Below are 25,094 nucleotides of genomic sequence, written 5' to 3' on the forward strand. Positions count from 1 at the left end.
CTGTGGGCCCGGGCGATTTACCCTATGGAAGAAGCTATGTGGAGGAACAGGCAATGAAATAGCGGCAATTCTTGATGAGGTGTTTTTGGAGCGAGGCCCCGTGGAAGAGTTGTTAACCGACAACGGGACTGCGTTCAAGTCAGTAGCAGTGACAGAAGTACTGAAGAAATAAAAATGCTGGCCGCCATGTTTGTTCTTCCTTTTCTTCGCCTGAACTCACTCGCTGAGCACCCACGGTAAGACTTCTCTTTCTTGCTTCTAACCACAAGTTTTAAGGTCTTTGTTGGATTTTGTCTTATTTTGCCAGTTTTTGAGTTCAAACGAGTGAGAATAATTTCTATAACAATATAAGCACCAATCTTTAACACAGAATACAGGAAAGGAATATTAAAGTCTAGCAATTCCAGGAAAGAAATTATTAAAGTAGAAGTTTCACCAGCATCAGTGGATCTCTACAGCAAAAGGGTGGGATTTTGCTGCTTGTTGGATTAGCGAGAGGTTTTTACGTCAAAGGGAAGACAGAGCTACAAGTGTGGAGCACATACGATTAGCGTACTTCTAAAACAAGCACAGGGTTGCAACATAGCAGTTATAATCTAGCAATTTGGGAAAAAATGTTTTATGCTTCAAGTTCTTTATATCTTCAAATATTTATTCATGATGTTTGGTTTGTTTGTTTTACGGTATATCAACCCTTTTTGGGTTATTTAATGTTGGAGGCAGTAATTTAAAAAAAAAAAAATGTTATTCTTCAAATTGTTTATATCTTCAAATATTTATTCATGGTGTTTGGCTTAGTTTTTCTTTTTTTTGTTTTCGTTTTTTTTAGAGGAAAATAATCGTTTTGTTTTTGGATTTACAGAACATGATTGAGTTTTTGCAAAGGGAAAGGAAAATAAAACATCAGTGCATTTTAGGTCAGGCAGTTGGTATCTTCAGACAGCCTAATCTGGTAACCTCAGTACAAAGCTAAGAAAAGACTGGGTAGAATAGGCAAAGATTACTTAAAAGGAATTGATTTTCAAAGAGGACGGCTCAACACGTATTTGTTAACATTAGACTTGAAGACGACCACTTTGTAGTTGACTGGGAAGCAGGCTCGTGGTCGTGGTATCTTGTTCCACAAATGGGATGTTCTAGGAAAGAAACTTTATTCATGAAAGTTCTGCTTGGTTTTAGATAAAGAGAGAGAAGAGAAAGTTCTTTGATGTGGTTGTAAGGAGAGTTCTTGCTGTGAATATTTTATAGAGAGTGGGTGGACAGGGATTGGACCTCACTGAAGTACCTACTATGAACATTAGGATATATCAGGCAACATCATGGCCAATTCATACAATGTTTTTAATCATAAACCACTTAATATTTCCATCACTTAATATTTCATCAACAATACCACATTTACTCCATAGTTATCCTATACTATAGTTTGAATTGTTTATTTGCAAATTTAAAAATATAGAATTCACTTACAGGGGGAAATGATAAAATTATCGCCCTAGAAAAGACGACAGGATTCCATTTCCATTTAATGAAAACCGTTTTTTTTTTTTTAATTTTTTATTGCAGATCATCTACTAGTTGGCCAGTTGTGTACAAATCCCAGGCGCGATAGGAGCCTTCTATCATGTCTGAAAGTGACATAATGCTCAACAAGCGAGATCGGAGATGCGCCGCTGTACAACTCATGCTCTCTATCAATCCAAGTTATGGCAAGACCATTGCCAGCACCCTCAAAATGCATCGCTGGATTGTCATGATTAACAGGGACGTGCCTAAGGTGATGAAGAAAACAAAGTTTCAAGCCACGGTTACAATCTTTGGTGTGGTTTCAAATAACAGCCACATCATGCCACCTCACATCTTCGAAGTCCGCTTGAAAGTCAACTTCAAAGTGTACTTGGATGTGCTGAAGAGTGTGGTGATCCCTGGTGCAATTAGATGGCCACTAGCAGACCCTGGGTATGACAGCAGGACTCAGCACTGGCCCACGTCCAAAGAGACCCAGGCTTGACTTCAGAAGGAGTGCTACGACTTTGTACCCTTCTTCCGCTGCTCCACTCCTCTTCTTCCGACTTGAACCTGCTGGGCTACTTCATTTGGTCATACGTCGAGAACATCACCAACATGACCTCCCACAACATCAAAGCTAGCCCGATCACTGCCATCGACTGAGTATTCGCTGAGTTCTCGCCAATGCTTGTGGTAAAGGCATACTCCCACCCAGTTCCAAACCCACATCGAGGCAGGGATTGAGGATGAAGGCGGCTACATTGAATAGATGTCAGCTCTACTACATAATTAAGTTACCTGAATTGAATTTTCAAGTTTTAAAATAAAGCTGTAGTGTTGTTTTCTTTAGGGCAACACTTATCGTTCTACCCTGTAGAAACTAGATAGGTCATCAAAAGTGCAGGAAGCGAGAGAGAGTGTTGGTCATCTGTCTATCCTACTCATAACTAGTCACATTTTGACCCATTCGTCCAAATAGTTTTTGTCATTCTTTCACCAATTGTTTACTTTCATTTCAGTAGTCACCCCAATACCACATTTACTCTATGGATCACCATCTACATAATATTCATGAATTGGTTTGAATTTAATTTTCTATACAAATTTGCATCAATAAAATTTTTTGATATCCAATTTTTAAATTTTCCCTAAATATTTTCTTTTTTTTAAATGGATGGTAAAAAAATTATTTTGCTTGCAAATTTTCATATTTATGCTTAATCAGTAGTTTTTTTTTTTAAATCTTTTTTCTTTTGAGGAGAAGAGCTTATCTTTGAAAAGCATTGGATTAAGGGTCAGTGGGTCAGTCTTATTTTGCTCGCTTGAACACTTGATTATTTGGTAAATTTTAAATTTTATTTTCAACATTTCTTATATAATTCCATTGGAAATTTCATCCTAGCCTGGAGGCTGGGCAGTATTCTATATACAGACGTTATTCATGTAGACAGTAATTTGAGCAAGTTGACAATTAAGAATTGTGTGCTGATTATATAAAGCCTAGCCTGGATGCCCGGTGTTGTCCGGGTGCTTGAGGGGGGGGGGGAGTAGGCAAGCAGGCTCAAACCCGTACCATGAAAATAACGTAACAAAAAAAAAAAAAAAAAAAAAACTGCCGTCATTACCGTTTGCGCCTATCGCCAACCCGGAAGTGACGAATGTTTAAATTAAGGCTAGTCAATCAAAAAGAAGAGATGACTTTCGAAAATATCGGCGAAAAAAGTGCCCAGTTGAGGGTGAAGGACTAAGGAGTTAATTTTTTAAGCCAAATTTTTCGTATCGTCCGAAGGGTCGAGCTGCAAAACGATACCGATCTCGTGAAAATCGGTCGCCTCTGTCGAAAGTTTTAGGCAGACATACAAACATACATTTAAACAGACAGGCGATATTTATATTATAGAAGATAATTCCATTGGAAATTTCATCCTAACCTGGAGGCTGGGCAGTAGTTTATATACAGACGTTATTCATGTAGACAGTAATTTGAGCAAGTCGACAATTAAGAATTGTGTGCTAAGATTTTTTTTTTTTTTTTTTTTTTTTTTTTTTACTATTAAGAAATGATTAAAATAACTGATTTGTTCCAGAAATTGAAATGCATCCCCGTGGATTTATTTATTTTATTTTATTTTATTTTCTTAATTCGTTCGATCTTATGTCATTGCATTTTTTATTTAAAGAAATAATCGTTTAATACTGAATAAACAGATAGATGAAAATGTGTAGAGTTACGTAGATGCGAGGACACACATGTACAGCGTTTATTTGATTTTGTGGAATGGGGGTAGAATCACGGCCACCGAGATATAGCCGTGGTAGAATTCATTAGAATCAAGAGACAACCGACATTTCATAATGTACGAAACTAGTTTCATTGGTTCCATTATTTTTAGAACTTCTGGTTCTTTCAGCAGAGTTACATTTAAAAAAAAAAAAATGCATGTTAATGATATAACACAACGAAGGGTAAACTAGAAAATATCCGAAATCAGAAAACTGCAAACCGGTGTTAAAAAAAAAAAAAAATCCCCAATTATTTTGAGTCACAATTTTTGGCAGATTAAAAAAAAAAAAAAAAAAAAAAAAAAAGTTTGTTACTTGTACAGTTTAATCAAGACATTAAAAAAATGAAAATATAGAAAAAAGGTTATATTGTACGTATCCGTTATGGAGTGAAGTTCTCCGAAAAAAAAATTTCACTTAATTTAATCAAGAATTTTTTTTTTTTTTTTTTACACAGTGAAAAAACAATTTGTTATGATACCGAGCAAAAGGTTCGATTTTTAGGGAAAAAAAGCTAGTATTAAAGATGGGGAAGGAGTGTCGGCGCTTTAAATTGAGTTATCTTCCCGTGGAGTGTTCAAATAAATTTAAAAATGTCTACCTTCAACGCACCGTCATAAAAACGTGTTTTTCCGCTGTAAAAAAAAAGAAAAAAAAACAAACTACTCGATCAAATTAAGTGAATTTTTTTTTTAGATCTTCAGTCTTTTTTGCGATATTTTCATTTTTTTAATGCCTTCATTAAACTGTACAAGTGCCAAAAGTTTTAATCAATACTAATTCACTATTTATAAAATATTAAAAAAAAAAAAAATCCTCTTTTTAAAAATAAAGGTACTTTTTACGAGCTGCCCCCAGCATAGTATAAACACCCCAACCTCCCCATGTTAAGAACGGCTTTCGAGGTTGGGGGGGTATTCCGGAAGCCGTTCTTAACATGGGGAGGTTGGGGTGTTTATAATATGCTGGGGTATGCCGTAAAAATGTACCAAAATAAAAAACAAACAGTTTAATTTTATTATCTGTTAATAAATAAATTGTTGAAAATTTTTGGAAAAAAAGAAAGAAAAAAAAGTTCAAAATAGAATTGATTTTTTTTTTTTTTTTTTTTTTTTTTTTTTGTGAAGAGAGGGGTAAAACACCGGTTCGTAATTTCCAAATGTAGCGCCAGCGGCCATGATAAAGTCGATACTTTACCAAACGTGTGTTAGCATTTGCTTCCTCAACAATACTCAATGCATGAGTAAAGCCTAGTAGAAGTAGAAAAGATACTCATGGCAAGTGACATCCACAAACGTTTGTTTCATTCCACCAAAAGGATTCGTCAGGATAAAAAAAAAACTTTGTGTATATTGTTCACAATATGAATTTAGTATATATATATATATATATATATATAATGAAAGACTTGACTAGAGATTTTTACCTGCCCCCCCCCCCGCCCTCAAATCAACAGAGATTATAGCATTCCTGTAATAACCTAGTCCGTGCTGATTTTGCGGTGGGAGTTTAGTTCTGTGCAGTTCCAGAAGGTCCGCCCTCCCAGGCTTTGCCTTCTCTCTTTGAGAAAAGGATAGTTTATTGCTAATCACTTTAGGCGCCCTCACTGGGGAATGCCGATGGGGCTGCCTAGGCACTTTTTGCAGGTCAGACTGCCCATTCTCTGGAATGCTGACTTCTCAATCTCACATTCAAATCCTGATGTTGGAGTCCTTGCAGTGGGAGAGAACTAAACTAAAAGTTATATATATATATATATATATATATATATATATATAAAACAGTATATGCATGTGTTTTTCTGTCTGTGAAAGTATTTAACTCAAAAGTACTGGCCACATAACACTGAAATTAACAGGTAACAGAAATCCTACACTAAGGATGGTTTATAACAAATAAAATATGTACAGGTATATATCGTCAACACAAAATGTTCATTTAAACTTACTGACATATTTCTATTCATTTCTGCGCATGCCCAAATCCAATTCATTTCTTCAAGTCGTTTAACATTAAATCTTTTTTACCTATCTCTTAATATCTACATCGGTATAGAACATAGCTGGCATGCTAAATGTTTCAGTTTCAATTCTAGCTGATGGCACTCTAGTTATTTTATTTTTTTTATTTACTTTTGAAATCAGTATTCTATATTAGGTACAATATAATATTCAATAGAGAATTGGCTCTGTAATAATAAATACGAAATCTGCATAAATTAATATATATTTAAGCGTATTTTACCATGCGGCAAAGCTGAAGGTCGCCTGATGAAGTCTTTAGATTGAATCAGTAGATTTATTGTCGCGACTAATGGTAATTTGGTTTACCTAAATTGAATAAAATATCATCTTGCTCTTTTTATTGAGCACTATCAACAACCTTGTGAAATTCAATGGTTTTTACTTTGGTATATTTTTAACCGTGAATGACAGAAGTCTATATTCCAAATTTCATGATGTTGACCATCTTACAATTTATTCCTTTAATTCAGTTGAAACTTACAATTCTTGAGAGTATCTGTTTCATAGTATTATATCAATCAGTGAAACACATTTTATTTCCTTTTGGTGGATTGATTGTTGCTATGTTTTCTGATGAGTTAAGGGCAAAATAGATTCACTGATTGATATAATAATTGTGATTGATTTTGTGCTATGAAACAGATACTGTCAAGAATGGTAAGTGTCAACTGAATTAAAGGAACAAATTGTACGATGGTCAATATCATGAAATTTTGAATATAGACATTTGTCAGTCATTCATTTTATGCTCTGTAATTACATTGAGCTTCTTAAATAAGGATTGGTATATATAAAAAGGAAATATAAGGAAAAATATATGTTCGCTAACAGAGCTCTCTACATTTTTAATGTAGTCGCCATTTTGAGTCCTGTATCTACATTGGAAACTCTTGTGATTAGGTCAGTTCAGTGTATAAAGAAATAATTTTGGGTTTTCCTTTCGATAAATAATGCGTAACTAATATTTTTGCTTAAAAAAAAAAAAAAAAAAATAGTCCTGGGCCCATAACCTCTAGAAGTGTAAGCCATTTTGACTTTCAGAACAGTTTCAGATGGTTTGCTGTTACACACAAGTCCTGGGAGGTGACTTGTTTGTAGTAGACAGTTCCACAGAACAAAATATTCTTACCGTGTCGAAACCCGGGAAAGAACATGTGAAATTGCTCCAGAAAAGGTTTAATATTTATGAAGTAATTCTGGTTTCTGATTGGTTGGTAGCAGAACATGAATTAATTTGATTCACCAGTTCTTAGCAGCATCGTTTATAAATAGAATCTTCCGACTGTGTGGGATCATACTCCATTAACCTCAAAATATTGCAACATATATATATATATATATATATATATATATATATATATATATATATTTGTAGTCATCAACATACAGTCCTGTTTCGTTGTATCACAACTCATCAGTGCCGCTAGACTAGCATCTCTCCCAAGCCAAGGATTGAACCAAGAACCGTCGAGTTGACAGTCGGCAGTTCTCCCACTCGACCATGGAATCGACGCCTGATGTCGGAATGTCTATTTAAATAGACACCTGCCACCACTTTTATAGTGCTCAAATCGCCTGTGTGTATATATATATATATATATATATATATATATATATACACACACACACATACATACATACACACACCCACACACATACACAAATAAATTGACTGAAATTTTTAAATACTTTCTGATTACAGCTTGTAAGCTTGCATAATATGTAAGCCGTTACTTTTTAACTGTCATCACAGACGGTTACATTTCCAGCACGTTTCCCAGACAAGTAAGATCAACACGCCTCACTTCTAGATCTATTTCTGACCACACTTCCCGATGATTGTGTAGCGAATGCCTACAGCCCACTCGGGAATGCTTATCACGCTGTGATAATCGTAGAAATCGCCATAAATTCTCAACCCAAAACTGAACAGCCACTGCTCAAAACAACAAGGTATTATAAAAAGGCTGACTGGGAAACCATCAGGAATCTCGTCAGATTTCCATGGGGAAATATTTTTTCTATTTCCGCTGAACAGTGCGCAAATGAGACCACTGAACGGTTCAAGATGTCAGTTGAAGCACATGTTCCCACACAGAAATTTTATAGCAAACCCCACTCTCCCAAATGGTTTATTTCTACTTGTGCAGCAGCCATTGCTCAAAAGAAGCAAGCATACCACAGATTTAACTGACATAAGTCCAGTTCAAACAGACAGAAGTTTATAGAAGCTAGAAGTAATTGTAAGAGAGAAATAGCGACAGCCAAGAAAGAATATACTGAAACCATCAGAAAACGCATTGAAGCAAAGAAATTAGCAACCTGTGACTTTTGGAAAATCTACAACAGTGTAGTAAATAATGGGTAATCAATAACTCCCCCACTATCAAACAATCATGAGGTTGTTTGCATGGCAAACAGTCGGTTTGCCTCGAATTCCACATTGGACCACTTTCCTTTGCAGACAGACACCTCACTAGATAATTTGAAAATCACCCCTTCTCAGGTGCATGGTATCATAAAAAACCTAGACACCACGAAAGCATATGGACCCAATCTCATCCCAGCTGTGCTATTAAAAAAAATGGGTGCTAGTGCAGAGAGTGATCCGCGCTATTTTTTAAATCGTATTTCTAAGTTTAATTAAAGTTTTGATATGTTTTTTTATTCAATTGTAAGGTTGAAGTATACAATAGGCACAAAACACCCTTCCCATGTTAAGAATGGCTTTTTAAATAATAACGTTATTATTTACGTCCGGATCACTTTCTGCACTAGTACCAAAAAATGCTCCGCCGAGGTTGCTCCAGTTCTCTCCAAACTTTACAAGAAATACCTTAATGAATCTTGCTTTCCTGACTGCTGGAAAACTGCTTTTGTGATACCAGTTTTCAAGAATTCTGGCGAAAGAACTGATCCATTAAATCATCACCCCATTAGCCTCCTCCTGCCAAAATATTTGAATCCATAATTAATAAAGCTCTAGTCCATCACTTCACAGTTGCTAAACTTCTGACCGACCAGCAATATGGATTTAGGCAAGCCCGTATCACAGTAGATATCTCTGAACGTATATACAATTCACTGGACAAAGCAGGAGAGGGTAGAGCTGTAGCACTAGATATATCTAAGGCTTTTGACAGGGTATGGCACAACGGTCTTCTCAGGAAAATCAGATCATATGGCATCACTGGACGAATACATAATGTAATTAAATCCTTCTTAAGAGAAAAATCCAGGTTATCCTCGACAGTCCTCGACAGTCCTACATCTAAACAATAATATAAATGCAGGTGTACCCCAGGGGTTTATCCTTGGACCTTTATTTTTCCTAATTATTCATAAATGACCTCCCTGATAAAATTGTCTCTGAGATGGGTATATTTGCTGATGACACCACACTCTATAACAGCCATAAGGGGAAAACAAATGAACACATATCTAAGAAAATGGTAGAAACACTAGAGGATGACCTCCAATCTGTAGTGGAATGGAGACAAAAATGGATGATAACATTTAATGCTGCCAAGACTAAGCTTGTTTCCTTCAATAATTACAAGAAACCTTTTCTACCACCAATAGCAATGGCCAAGAATACACTACCTAAGTACTTCTTTTAAATTCCTCAGCATAACGTTCACAGGGAACATGAGTTGGAACAGATACACTGAGAGCATTGCTAAGGCTGCTGCGAAGATGGGCTCTCTCTACCGTGCTAGAAAGCTATTTATGCATGAAAGTATCCTGAACCTCGATAAGGCCACCATTCGTCCATGTATGGAGTACTGTTGTCACATTTTGGCTAGTGCATCTGCTACTAGTCTCTCACTCCTGGACAGGGTTCAAAAGAGTCGCCAACCTGATAGGTCCTGAACTTTCATCTAAGCTTCAGTCTCTGCCCCTTGACAAAATCTTGCATCCCTCTACCTGTTCTACAAGTATTTTAATGGTAAATGCTCTGACGAACTACAAGCACTTGTACCCCCGTGACATAAATACATGCAGAAGTTCAAGCGTAATGTGAACAGACATCTTCCTGCTCGTCTCCCTTCATAATGTCCCTGCAACTTACGTCCCCGATACTTCAAAGTGGCACTGTACCTTGTTTGGGGTGAAAAAAATTGAATAAAAAAAAAAAATTACATTTAAAATTTCTCAGACCCAAACGCTATCTGGCACCATCGCAAAGGAACAAACAAATAAAACGCAACTTCCTTCTCTCCTGATTATATGGTGTTTTTCTCTCTCCTTTTCTTGTGATGCTAATTTGCATACATGCTTTAATGATGCTAATTTGCATACATGCTATTTTCACACATGCCCTGTTACAAATACTGTAAAATTAAAGTCCGTATAAATATTAGTATCAATATTTATAAGAAAATCTCAATATAAGAGATTGAGTATAAATCAAAATTTAAAAAAAAAAAAAAAATTATGACAAATTTATTATTTGACAAGGAATACAAACTTAAAATTTTTGTATCCTTTGCCGAATAATAAATGTCATAAATTTTTTTAATTTACTGAATTTAATTCCAAATTTTCATTTATATATATATATATATATATATATATATATATATATATATATATGTATGTATGTATGTTTATGGAGAAATATGTTTATTCAATTATATTTCACATTTTATTGAAATGAAAAAAGTCTGTATTGCAAATTTCAAGATGTTGACCATCTTACCATTTATTTCTTTAAGTACATTGACATGCACATTTTTTGACAGCACCTGTTTCGTAGCACAGAATCATTCATGTAATTATGTCAATTATTGAATCTATTCTGCCTTTAACTCATCAGAAGAAAGCACTTAACTTTAAGATTATATATATATATATATATATATATATATACAAATATAATGCTCCTTATCTTAGGTTGAACATTTGGGAAGTGATATACAAATTACCATTAGCGTATGAAGCGATGCTCTTTGTGTAAACAAATCGAGCTTAGGTACTTTGGACAATGTCAAAACATTGTTAATTCACTGCCTGCATAGCAGCAGCCGTATAGCACAACGGTTAGAACCTCGACTGTCATTTGGGCGATCAGGTTTCGATCCTGACTTGAGGTAGTTGCTTGTCTAGCCACACTGATAAACAGCAAAACAGTACTGTATATGGATGACTCTATATATATATATATATATATATATATATACACACATACATATACATACACACACATATACACACTACTCGTTTATGAACTGGGTATATGTCCAAGTGTGTTTATTCAAATTGTTATTAGCAGAGGAAATACTTGCCAGTTATTTAGCCCAATGATGTCTTCAGAGCCAAATGGGTAATTATTTATTACATAATAAATAACAACCAACATGAACTGCGAACACTAACCAGTCAAGCTGAAGTTGCAATAAAAAAGAAAAGAAAAAAAAGCATAGGAAGAATGCAAAATTAAAAGCACACGAACCCAAGAGAACTGAAACTAAGAAATTTCATTAACTGCCCTCCCCTCAGAGGTGATGACACCAACCCCGGTTGATACCACACAAAATATTGATGAAGGATTAAGGAGAATGGAAAGACTGAGGAGGGAGAGCACTAACCAGATCTCCACTGGAAAGGTGCACACAGTACAGAGACGGGGTGGAGGGTTATTGTCACCTACACTCCAGAGGAGATAAATAGTCATTGCCAAGTAATCAATGGTAAGCGGCAGCTGTGATAATGCAAATTAATTTGTAATGGTGATCGGTAAAAGTAGAAATTACTGGAAATCTGGAATGATTTGTCACTCAGACTACAGGGAACTCATCGATTGTCAGTGTGTATGTATGCTTAAATAACTGTTAACTTCTGTTTTTACAAAGGCACCTTTTCTTTTTTCTAGCAATTATTTCATTATTATTATGTTTTTAAGATTACAAGCATGATAATAAATTTACTTTAACTGAAAACGCTTATTTACTAATATCGAAGAGAAACAAGATAAAACAATATTGTTCGCATACAATTTTTCATCACGTTATGCTCAAGTCACTAAATTGCAGTTTTACTAATATGTGCTGTGTGTCTGCATTTAGCTATAAATTCTTGTTTTATGTTTAATAATTTGTTGTTTTTAATTTATGATTTGACATTTTTTTTTTCTAAACATATTTTACAATCCATATTATTTTGCTTGGGGGTTATTTTCACTGAAATGTCTTTTGTTGTATCTGGTTGAACGCAGGGAATCTGCACGGAATTAATGATCTATCAGTGCTAAGTAGCAAAAAACAAAATAGATTTAGGACCTCCCCCCCCCCAAATATTAGAATAATCTGCATGTTATATCCCCACTCTTTTGGAAATAGGCTACAATTATGAATATATCCAGTATCAAATAATCCTTATACACTGTGAAATTCACTTTATGTATGAAAACCAAAGAAGAGAGATATAACATATGAGAAATATAGCTTAGATGACAGTTCAGGAAGCCATCAGGTTGGCGACTCTTTTGAACCTTGTCCAGGAGAGACCAGTAGCAGATGCACCAGCCCAAATGTGACAACAATACTCCATACATGGGCGATTGATGGCCTTATAGAGGTACAGGATACTTTCAGGCATAAGTAGTTTTCTAGCATGGTAGAGAGAGCCCACTTTCTTCGCAACAGCCTTGGCAATGCTCTCGATGTATCCATTCCAACTCATGTTTCTGTGAACGTTTAGCCGAGGAGTTTGAGATAAGCACTTTCAGGTAACGTCTCTTTAGCTATCATTGGGTGAAAAGGTTTCTTGTAATTATTAAAGGAAATGAGCTTAGTCTTGGCAGCATTGAACGTTACCATCCATTTATGTCCCCATTCCACTACAGACTCGAAGTCTTCTTCTAGGGTTTCCACCATTGCCTTGGATATATGTTCATTCGTTTTCCCCTTGTGCCTGTTATAGAGTATAGTGTCATCGGCAAACATACCCATCTCAGAGACTATTTTATCAGGGAGATCATTCATGAATATCAGGAATAAATGCAGGTGTGCTTCAAGTCGATCCAAGGATCGACTTGAAGTACACCCGCATTTATCATTGTTTAGACGTACGACTAAAGACATATGTAAGATGTTTGCCTGATGAAGACCTAAAAACACAAGTCTCATTTACGGTGTGCCCCAAAGTGACACTTGCTCTATTGTTACTTTCATGGCAGACGCTAGCTTGAATTTCTATGTCCCCCACCTGCCTGTAAAACATCCTCGACAAGCACTCGTCTAGCTACAATAATTGTCAGCAATTTCCTCTACCAATTTCCTCTGCTTCCCAGCTGACTATAACATGCTCATGTTCAAGTCTAATGCAAACAAGTTTTCGATGAGTCATCCTCTTATATAATTATAACCATATCCAAGTTCCACCATTACTGATCATCAAGGTGTTGTCTCACTATCTACTTAACACTCATTAGAATGGCCTTTGGACATTGATAAGCTGTGACCTTCACATAAAATTTTTTTTTTAAATAACTGTTACTAAATTTACTTTTCTATTTAACTGTAAAATTTTCATGCAACAATAACAAATGTATAGACAATAAAACTTACAATTATTTATTATCCATGCAATTGTTCTTGTCACTTTTACTCAGCCAAGTCAATATGCTTTCCAACATGATCGATACTTTGTGAGACTTGGTCACAAATTTCAGGCTTTAAAGATAATTAAAAATATTGTTCTAATCTCAACGGATTGCCAACCACCCTCGTACTTAGGCTTAAGAATTCACTATCCTCAATTTTCTGTACCAGGGGTCGGCAACCTACGGCACGCGTGCCACAGGTGGCACGCCAAGCAATTCTAATGGCACGCCGAGCCTCCAAATCTTTTAAACTTCATACAGCCAAAAGGAAACAGTTCTCCTTGGAATTATGAGGATATCTGCGATCTCTTGCGTACTCTTGCCACCTAAGTGCATGCCCACAACAAGAAAACGCGTTTTATTTTTGTCCGTGCGAACCGTAGGCGTTAGATGCTCCATGCTCGTTCAAAGTATGTTCTGTCAGATACTATAATTTTGAAATGCGTTTTGAATTGAGTCTGGTGACTCAGTCTCACCGACCCAGATGAAATACAACGTAGCGTGAGAGAGTTGCAAATGTAAAATTTAGTCAAAAATCATAATAAAAAAATCTAATAAATATATAAAAAGTAACTTATCAGACGAAAATAAATGACCATTAAGTAAATGAATGATTCCTCTACAAAAATCAACATCTACAAAAATCAACAAAAAATCAACAATAAAAATAATCAAGAATTCATAAATTTGGAAATTAAAGCAATATTTTCAGAGATAGGTTGATAAAATCCGCCCAAAATTTCAACGAATCTGTACGAATCAGCCTAAAATTCATGGTCAAGTCCACGTTGGAAAATATGCATGATAATCCTTCTTTACGGCTGCAAGACGTGGACAAACTCAAAAAAATTGCTAGTCTTGTAATTATACTTCCTTCGCCAAATTCTGCTGGTCTGTTGGTACCAATTTATCTCCAATATACAAATCTGGATGCAATGCAGAATTATTCTCCCTTACTCAAACAAGTTTAAAAAGATGAGACTTTATTGGTCTAGCCATGCTGCAACACAGTAAAGTTCGTTCATAAAATAGCTCCAGAACGACTTCAAGATTGGCAGACACTCTGAAGATATGGTTACACACGATCAAAGTTGATGTTGAACCTTCTTCCGATTCACAGAACTATAGTGTTCACCATTGGTACCAGGACTGGTCGCTGTGAACTATTATGCATGGTTTGCACTCATTCAGGACACGGTTTCTTCTATGGGAGGAGCTGGTTCGACCCATCCTGAGTGAATGTCGCCTCAAGTCAAAGCATCATTATTACTAGTATTACTGTTACCATTGTTGGCTGCCTAGCATTGCTGGGTTATAAAATACACTTAAATATGATATTTTGATTAATTCAGATTTTGTATTTATTATATTGAACCCACTTTATATTGATTTAAAAAAGTTAAATATGACCCATGTGCCACCACAGAGAATCGAAACCAAAACGTTTAGCTTACAACTTTTTCCTTTGACGTTAATGCCTGAGCTATGAAGACATGTTTGCTGCAAGACTAAAAATTAAAACATGAACCAATAGCTATTACGTTATGCATGCATATTCATAATGCTGTCATTCAACCTTCATCTAGCAAATTCCATTTTTATTTTTTAGTTCCCACACTTTTGCACCGATTTTCCCTGGCTGAAACACAAATATAAAGTTTTGCATAAGTTCAAATACCCTATATATTAAGTTTCATGTCTGTAGAATATAATTACACGTAATAGTTAACTAAAGGTGATCATCCCATAAGAAAACTGAAAAACCTAATACGTAATTAATTAAAATGAATGTTTAAAAGAATATGTAAATTAGCTAAATCTTTTGCAGATGAATGCAATTCCACGATCCATATATAACAATGTTGTATTTTCTTTTTAAATAAATAGAAAAGAGTTTTTAATATGAATATCAATACACACAAAAAAAAAAAAATGAGTATAGAGTGTTGACTGCATGTTCTTCATGCAACAAGTTTAATGCTATTCGTATTGAAAATTTTAGCTTATTGCTTTCATGGAAATGTTTCTCATTGTGGTTTTATCTGCCTGCTATGAAGGTGGAGTAAACCAGATTATATTTCGATTTCCATTATTTTGTGTCTTATTATTAACTAGTGGGAGTGCCCGGCATTGCCCGGGTGTTTGTACGCATGTGAAAAAAAAGGTGTTAGTAGGCAGGCTCGAACCTGTGATGTGAAGGCGAAAAAGACAGTGAAAGAAAAGTTTACCACTGGGCTATGACGCGAGCGGAAATGTAAAGTGTTCAAATTTAGCAATGAAAGAGAAAAGAATCACGCAGGCACAGAAATGAACATTTGGCTGTAGGCCAGTTAAGCTTTCTGCCCCGTACTTGTTTCCCCACGATGTTGGGGAAAACCAGCCACCCCTCCAAATAAGGCGAACTCTCGCAGTGTCCAAATGAATAGCAATTGTCTGATATGATGGGTTTTCCCCACATTGATCAAAGCTGATTGCCTTTCTGGACATCCCAGCCAGGAAGGTTGAGAAGCGAATGCCTTTGCTTTGATCAGTTTCGCTTTTTTTATGCAAGAAAAGTAGTAGTCAACCACCTCAACAGAAACAAATTTCTTAGTGACATGCAATATGGTTTCCGCTCTGCAAGATCTACAGCAGATGTGCTAACGGTTATATCACATAGGATTAGTGAATATCTTGACAAAGGTTTCCTTTCCAGGGCAATTGCTCTTGACATATCGAAGGCCTTTGATAAAATATAGCATAAGGGCCTACTTCACAAGATTTCCAGCTACGGTATTACTGGAAATGTTTTCTCAATCATTAAATCATTTCTCTCTGATAGGTTCATAAGAGTAGTGGTTGATGGGCAGAAATCAGAGGCCTACAGTATTAATGCTGAAGTCCCTCAGGGGTCCATCCTGGGCTCAACTCGCTTCCTGATCTAGATCAATGATCTCCCAAAACACATACTTAAATCATTTGTTGACATCTATGCTGATGACACGACCATCTATGGGAACACATCAAAGGCCGCAAATGACAAAGTTCTCTCTAATTCTCTCTCCTCTGATCTTGAGCGCGTGGTACAATGGGGGAAGAGGTGGCTGGTCACTTTTAATGCATCCAAAACCAAGCTTCTATCTTTACATCATCAACGCTCTGATCCCCATCTGGCATCAATTGAAATGGATGGCTCTTGTTTTGGGGAGGCTCCATGTTTTGACAAGCTTCTGGGTTTGACTTTTACTCCTGATCTGAAATGGAACACGTACATCAAATCTGTTGCCAGGGACGCTGGGAAAATGGTGAGATCTTTCTACCGCTCCAGAAGCTATCTCACTACTGATGCAATTCTCTATCTGTATAAAAGCCAAGTACGTCCAAGGATGGAGTACTGCTGCCACATCTGGGTAGGAGCTGCTAAAAACAGCCTATCCTGCCTTGACAGAGTACAAAATAGACTTTGTGGTTTGGTGAGGGATGCCCTTTTCTTTTCCCTGCAGCCTCTCTCCCACAGAAGAGACGTTGCGACCCTGTCTTTGTTTTATCGTTATTTCCATGGCAAGTGCTCGTCTGAGCTCCAATCTCTCGTCCCCCCTCGCCAATCTTTCACGAGAAACTACTGTCAATAATTTTCCCCACTCTTTATCTGTGCTTAAATCCAAACATAGATTCCATGAGCAGAGCTTCTTTCTCAGAAGTGCACGATTGTGGAACTCTCTTCCGTTTGCCTGTTCCCTACCTGCCTACAATTTGGATGTCTTCAAATCCAACATAAACAAATTCCTGACAAACCGCGCCCTTAAGTAAGACACTATCAAATCTCCAATACTAATGATTACTACAATACTATCTCATTGATTACTGTACACGCAATAGCCCTTATACCTGAGTGGCCTCCAGGCCTTGATAAGTGGTGACCCCCATAAAAAAAAAAAAAAAAAAAAAAAAAATCGGAGATGTTCCAATTTAAGACGTATACGGAAAGTTCAGCAAAATAGTGATCTCGTCAAGAACCCCCGTGAAAAAAGCATTTTTTTGGACATACAAAAACGCGCCATTTTGCCTTTTATATTTATAGATAATAGGTTTGTATAATTTGCGACAATTAAGCGTAGAAATTATAATTTTGTTATGTGATCGCCGGGCAACACCAGTTAGAAAATAATTATTCAGACTCGGGTTATCTATCTGTTTAATATCTATTTTTCTCTAGCTGACAGAATGACAAGAGTTGAATCGTGGGAAACGATAGTTCATCAAGCACTGCAGGCGCAGAAGGGTTAAAGGGCCAATGTTGTAACATGTCACACTCAATGACCCTGTCGACTGCACCGAAGCTATGTAGGATCTGACGTATCAGGAGTTCCGGTTTTGAGAAATTTAGTTAATTTTAGTTGAGTTGATCCCTAGACATGAAAGAGACAAGATGCGAGAATCAAAACCTCAAAAAGTGGGCGATGGTTTGTCCGCATGCCAAGATCGCCGGTCCACTCCAGTCTGCTAAGATAATACCTATGGAGTGGAATAAAATATATATAAAACAACAATCATCGTCTTGTGTTTGTTTGGCATGATCAATGAAGAGTGCTCCACAGCTTAGCAGAGCCAGGCATATTTTCACATCATGCATTATTGTATGTATTTGTGCTATATGTAACCCACACACTAAGAGACATTTAACGAGACGGTTACGACCCTGATAAATACAGCTTGATAAGTTGATAAAAGAAATATAGACATTTTTCTCATAAATAAATAAGAGATTATATAACGGTAAAAAAAACAAAAAAAACCCTCCTTCCTTATGAGACACAACACCAAAATTCCATTACAATTTCACATTCAATAATCTATATATTAATACGATAGCGAGTGTGTTATTTTCTGTGTCATGCTTACATCCAGATCGTTTAATTGTTATGTACTTCTATTTCTCGTCATAAATAATTTTACTAAGAATTCTTCATAAGTTTTGGTTTCAGTTTCGATTATGGCACTTAAGTCATCTATTTTTTTTTTCATAAATAACTTTATCAAGAATTCTTTATATGTTTTGGTTTCGGTTCACACCTAAGTCATATGGATATTTTTATTTTTTATTTGTGAAATCGCAACTTCATAACATATAAAAAATCGATAGAACATTAACTCTATAATAATATATACGAAATCTGATCTTGAGCACGTAGTACAATGGGGAAAGGTATGGCTGGTTACTTTTAATGCATCTAAAACCAAGCTTCTCTCTTTACATCATCAACATTCTAATCCACATTTGTCATCAATTGAAATGAATGGCTCTCGTCTTCAGGAGGCCTCAAGTTTTGACAAGCTTCTGGGCTTGACCATTACTCCTGATCTTAAATGGAACACGTATATCAAATCTGTTGCCCAGGCCGCTGGAAAAATGGTGGGATCTTTCTATCGATCCGGTAGATATCTCACTGCTGATGCTATTCTCTATCTATATAAGAGCCAGGTACGTCCAAGGATGGAATACTGTTGCCACATCTGGGCAGGAGCTGCTAGAAAGGACTTGGCCTGCCTTGATAGAGTTCAAAATAGACTTCGTAGCCTCGTAGGAGATGTCCTTTTCTCCTCCTTGCAACCTCTATCTCACAGAAGAGATGTTGCGAGTTTGTCTCTGATGTATCGTTATTTTCATGGAAAGTGTTCAACTGAGCTTCAATCTATGGTCCCCCCTCGCCAAACTTTCACAAGAAACACTCGTCTAGCTGTAAACACTATCAATAATTTCCCCCACTCTTTATCTGTGCCTAAACCTAAACGTAGATTCCATGAACAAAGCTTCTTTCTTAGAACTGCACGCCTGTGGAATTGTCTTCCGTTTTCCTGCTTTCCGGCTGACTACAATATGGTTGTGTTCAAGTCTAAAGTAAATAAGTTCTTGATGAGCCGTTCCATATAAGTTATCAAATTTACCAAATTTTCATTACTAATGATTACTATATTGACCAATTTCTACTGTACACTCTTTAACCCTTATCCTTGAGTGGCCTCTGGGCCTTGATAATGTGGTGACGCCTATGTAAAAAAAAAAAAAAAAAAAAAAAAAAAAAATCTGCAAGAATTAAAATATCATATTTAAGCATACTTTATGACCAGGTTACACTGGGCGTCCATGCGTGCTTGGATAAATACTTTTGCAGTTTTAACAAAAGAGCTGCAATACTATCAGAACAATAAGATCAAAGTGTAGTATCTGTTCTTCAGATGCGGCACTTCCATTTCTCATTCTCTTTCAGTGGAGGAGAAATCCTTCCCGACTGAGACAATTTTTTTTTATTTTTGTACCTTTTCTCCGCATTAAAAAACGACCCTGGTGTCTAACTCTGTCCCGTGAGGAGGCACAGTAAATAGGTACAATAATATCAGGGCGTCTCCATTTACACTGAACATCTACAGAATGTCAACATCAATATATTACATATGAAGGAGTCCCCTGTGGAATTTCAACAGGTCCCGGTAGTCTGATATTAATTTGTTTGCTGGGTTAGCTTGTTAGATGACATTGTCCTAGCAAGTGCTAAATCCTACTTGTGGCCTGGGGTCTTAGTAGTTGAATAACTACACCCCATTTTTGAGAAGATGTAGTTATATTCCAGTCCGACTTCCTGTGGTTTATCTTATCTGTGTTAACCTGTAGACTTTGTTTTGTGGTGTGGTGTGGTGTGGTCGCTCATGTGGCAGGGTACTCACCTCGCATGCAAGCAATTCTGGTTTCAAAGTTTTAGTTTTGATATGTTTTAATGATGAGCCAAAAGGAGGATGAAACTCAAGTCTAGGACTTCCGGTGCCCAATTGTCATGGTTTGTGTGAGCTGTGGTGCGTTTGATTGTAAGCATAATTATATATCATCTCGCATTCAAAAATCTAATATTATTAAATGTTTATCATATTCACTATTTTCAAAGCTATTTTTTTTTTTTTTTTATTATTGACTGAATTGATTTTTATTGATTAAATGAATGTATTTATTTTGCTGAAATTAGTAGCTAGCCTGTCACCTACTGACCTATGGAGTTGTCTGAAAACTGCAGGTAGATGGTGAAAGTGTTTATTAATATACTAGCAGGGAGGGACACCCGGCTTTGCCCGGTTGTAAAATATGTTTAAATATATTTTAATTCATGCAGATTTCATATTTATTTTTACATAGCGAATTCTCTACTCAATATTATATTGTACCTAATATATAGTAGTGATTTCAAAAGTAAAAAAGACTTGGGTTCCATCAGCTAGAATCGAAACCAAAAAATTGTTTCGTCGTTAAATTATTAATTTGACCAAATTGTTATAAAGCTAGAAACTAAATTGGTTAAGATAATATTGTTTCAATGGCGGCTGAAAACTGAAAGCTTCAATATAACTACTTTTTAAACGACATAGTTATGAAACTAAAACTGATTGGCGCTAAAGTAAGGTTTTAATCTCGAGAAACTTATTATGAGGAGTATACAGTGAAGTCAAGAAATATATATATATATATATATATATATATATATATATATATATATATATATAGAATAAATAAATTTTGCCATAGCCAATAAAGGTTACGTTTCTACCTACATTGGCACATTTTTTCTGTTTTTAAATAGTTTTAAATGCTCTTTATTTTCATCTCAAATATTCACGTTTTACGAGGTGTTAGCCAACAAAGATGGCCGTCGAAGCATGAAAACACTTCCTCTTACATGGGAATTCGCTAAAAAGAATTTTAAGCTAGTTTAAAGGAATTTCTATTCGACAGCTTAATTGCTTCCAAATTCCCTTCAAATTTCGGGGGGGGGGGTCGCAAGGTAATTTGTATTTGTTCCAATTATTAACCAAATATTAAAATGGCTGACTTGTATACGAATGAACAGAAATGCATGTCGACGGATTTCATTTTCGTAATTACTTTTCTTAGATAAGGTCTTAAAAAGGGTTTTGGTTATATTGAAGATTTTAGCTTTAAGATGGTTGCCACTGAAACAACGTTATCTTAAATTAGTTTTTAGTTTTATTTTATGCTATTGTATTTTGGACTTACACCCACGAGAAATTTGTCTTATTTTAGTATTATTATTTTATTTATATTATTATTATCATCATTTATTATAGACCATGTAACACATTGACAATTATTGTTCAATTGTAGCATAGAGGTTGTTAGAATACTCCACTTGTTATTTGGGATAAAATTAATTGGTTCCAATTGTATTTTTTGTTTTTTTTTTGGTTTTGTCCTGAAAGAAATTGTGTAATTTACTGAAGTTACGTCGACACGAGAATTGCACGCACACACATGCGCACGCAAACATACAAGAAGTGATCTCAATTGTTATTAATGTAGAAATTGGATTATATTTGATGATGATGCGGTTTTGAAGACAGAATTCTTGACAATAAACGGAGAAATATTATTTAGCCTTTAGTTGTGGGAGTGAAATCAATGATGCTCTTTAGGACATTTTTTTTTTTTTTAATAATTTTATGTACAGAAATAAAAGATTATATATATTAAATATATTGAATTAAAAAAAAAATACATCGTTATTAAATATAATTACACGGAAACGAAATTACAAATTTATAAATGTGAGAGTCGGGGCACTTGTTTAAACAGCCGGGCGGGCTGTCATGCCGAGCGAGAGTCAACTGAACACGTACTTCTAGTATAGAAATTATTAAGCTATAATTATTTAGATAGGCTTATTGTCAGAAAAGTGATTTAAAAAAAAAAAAAAAATCAAGATACAATATTTTTTTTTTTTAATAATAATAAAAACGTTTCATAATTATTAACAACTCCAAAACAGGAAGTGGACAAATAATTCTAAAAGTATATAATTAAAAAAAAAAAAAATGCTGAGGGAACACGAGAAAACCAGGCGAGCATATGATTATTTAGAAATGAAACGTCTTACATGTGCTAAATACGGAATAAATTTTAATAAATTCTATATACAACAATGCTTTAATGTATACATTATACATCAGCTAAAAAAAAATAAATAAATAAATAAGCGGTGTCAAGGCGGGTCCTTGACTTTTACAAGTCAAACTTAGAACTACATTAAAAAAAAAAGAAAAAAAGTATGGTGTTCCATAATGTAATAATATCCCGTTTCTTTGCTGAAGGGTGTAACTTTTTTGACGGATGTGACGGCCGATTCTTATTGTTAAAGTTAATTCTTTAATCGTTTGTCAACCACAAACTGAAACCGTCTGACAAGAGGAATATTTTATATTTACAAATACAAAAAAAAAAAAGCAAAACATGTTTAAGACACAATTTAAACATTAAAGTTTTTTTTTTTTTTTAAACACCCTAAAATATAAGGGGGCAGCAGGGTGCATTGTGCACTTGATTCCAAAGGTTTTTTTTTTTTTAACTCAAGAAGAGTTCTAAAAAAATTATATAAGATAATTATTTATAAGACTTTTAAAATTTTCTATTTCCTTCCAATTTTTATCATTTTTAAACTAAAGAGAAAAAAAAAACGTGTGCCTTTTTTTTTTCTTTTGAAACACAAATCTGTCTGATAAGTTTGGTAAATTTCCACCATTCAACGAAACACGTGTAAGACGAATTATATTACTAATAAAATAAAACGAGTATTGCATCTTTGGTTTGGTGTGTTTACTTCCGATATATATATGCTCTGAGCGTGTAAATCCATTTTTATTGAGCTTAATTGTGTAAATTTTGAACAATTGCATTGAAAAATATACATTAAAAGTATATATGTCTTTATAATTGAACCTATAACATAAATAACACTAACCTCTTAACAGTAGCAATACGAGTTTAGGAGACAGTATTTATTACTGAAACATAATATAAGCTCTACCCGTGTATTGAGCACAAATTATAAGTAATTATAATTACTATATATATATATATATATTAAATCATATTTCCAAGTTTAATTAAAGTTTTATATGTTTGTTTTTTTTATTATTCAATTGTAAGGTTGACGTATAGAATAGGTACAAAACACCCTCCCCATGTTAAAAACGGCTTTTTAAATAATAACGTTATTATTTACGTCCGGATGATCACTCTACTCTGCACTAGTATCCAAAATTTTAATCGAACTATTTTTTTAAATCTTAACTTCATCAAGGTTTTTGGTTTAGTTCGGTTCAACTTCTGTAGAAGCACCAAATTATTAAGAATTAGAAAATGTGTTGTGTGTGTGTGTGTGTGTGTGTGTGTGTGTGCATAAATTTGCTACAATAGTTAATTTATTTGGAAAGTGCTCAACAACACGAGCAGAGCTTTATATATATATATATATATATATATATATATATATATTGGATGATAATAAAAACGAGTGTATGTTTCCAGTGAAGAACCGGTATAATATATATATGTGTGTCACACACGCATATATATATATATATATATATACATACAAATACACACACACATTGTGTGTGTGTGTGTGATGAAAAAAATCAACCTCTTAAAATCGGAAAGAGAGCCGAATCAAGACAGCGGACAGTGCCATATATATATATATATATATATATATATATATATATATACACACATATATATATATATATATATGGAAATCGACATCTCAAAATCGGAACAGAAGCGAATCAAGACAAGGGACCTTGCACACACAAAGGGATGGATTGGATATATATATATATATACATATTATATATATATATACACACACACACATTTAACTACTAGTGACGGGAGCAATGTGTATATCATTACGTATGTCGGTTGGTGGGTAACGACATGGAATAATAAAAAAAAGAAAAAAAAAGGGGGAGGTGGACACCCTCAAGCCGACGTGCTTCAGGGGGGTCGGGGTAAAGAATTTTTTTTAAGGGTTTTTTTTTTTTGTTGTTGTTATTTACCTGAATCCAACGGCGCTTTTAGGCCGTCGCGACACCTCCAAATCCGTCGTCCGCTCCACTGTTTAAAAAAAAAACCAATCCTCTGTCTTTAATATCTTCTTTTGTTTGTTTGTTTGTTTGTTCCAGAAAGAAAAGTGAAGTAAAGAAGAAAAGACAGCGGCGGGTCGACCCTCCTCTCTTGATTGTAGTAACGTCCCGGGTACTATTACGACTACTACTACTACTATTAGTATGACTGATACTACTATTATTACTGATATTACAGAAACTACAACAACAACTGGGGAGAAGGGAGAAGAGAGGCTGACAACGAGAACGGCGATGATGATGGTAGCAGTGGTATCATCATCAGCAGCAACAGCCACAACGAGTAACGAACTCATCCGGCCGCCATTTTGCTTCACGCTGAACTCTCGTCGCAGTTCTCGTTACCTACAACCCCCCCTCTCCTCCCCCACGCGACATCACGTGATCTGAAGGAGAAGAAAGCGAAAAAGAAGAAGAAGAATTAGAGTGAGAAGATGAAGGAGAGAAAAAAATGGAGAAAAAAAAGAAGAGGACGTAAGAGAGAAAACAACTGAAACAAAAAGAAGAAGAAGAAAAGCAAACACGAGCGCACACGCACAATGTCGTCTGCTAAAAAAAAAAAAACTCTCTACACGTATTAATTCCATAAATATTATTTGTTTCGATTGATTTAATTGCTAATTTCTAATGACAACGTATTATTAGAATTCTTGGACAGTGACAACTAAAATGATTACATCAATTAAAAGTTAAAAACAGTACTTAAC

General features: G+C 35.2%; 1 protein-coding gene across 2 annotated transcripts in view; it reads right to left on the reverse strand.

Moving 5' to 3' along the window:
- LOC145266314 (uncharacterized) overlaps positions 1-24,723 on the reverse strand; it is a 516,717-nt gene extending 491,994 nt beyond the window's left edge. Inside the window, exon 1 of one of the 2 annotated variants that reach the window (XR_013864698.1) lies at positions 24,301-24,718. The gene's annotated coding sequence lies outside the window, so the exon portion shown is untranslated. Of the gene's footprint in view, positions 1-24,300 lie in introns of both variants that reach the window. The other variant, XM_080121873.1, reaches the window with a different exon arrangement.
- Positions 24,724-25,094: the final 371 nt, after the last annotated feature.

The sequence above is a fragment of the Euprymna scolopes genome, chromosome 41 (genome assembly GCF_053919585.1).
Source record: "Euprymna scolopes isolate OS-2025 chromosome 41, ASM5391958v1, whole genome shotgun sequence".
Taxonomy (NCBI): Eukaryota; Metazoa; Mollusca; class Cephalopoda; order Sepiida; family Sepiolidae; genus Euprymna; species Euprymna scolopes.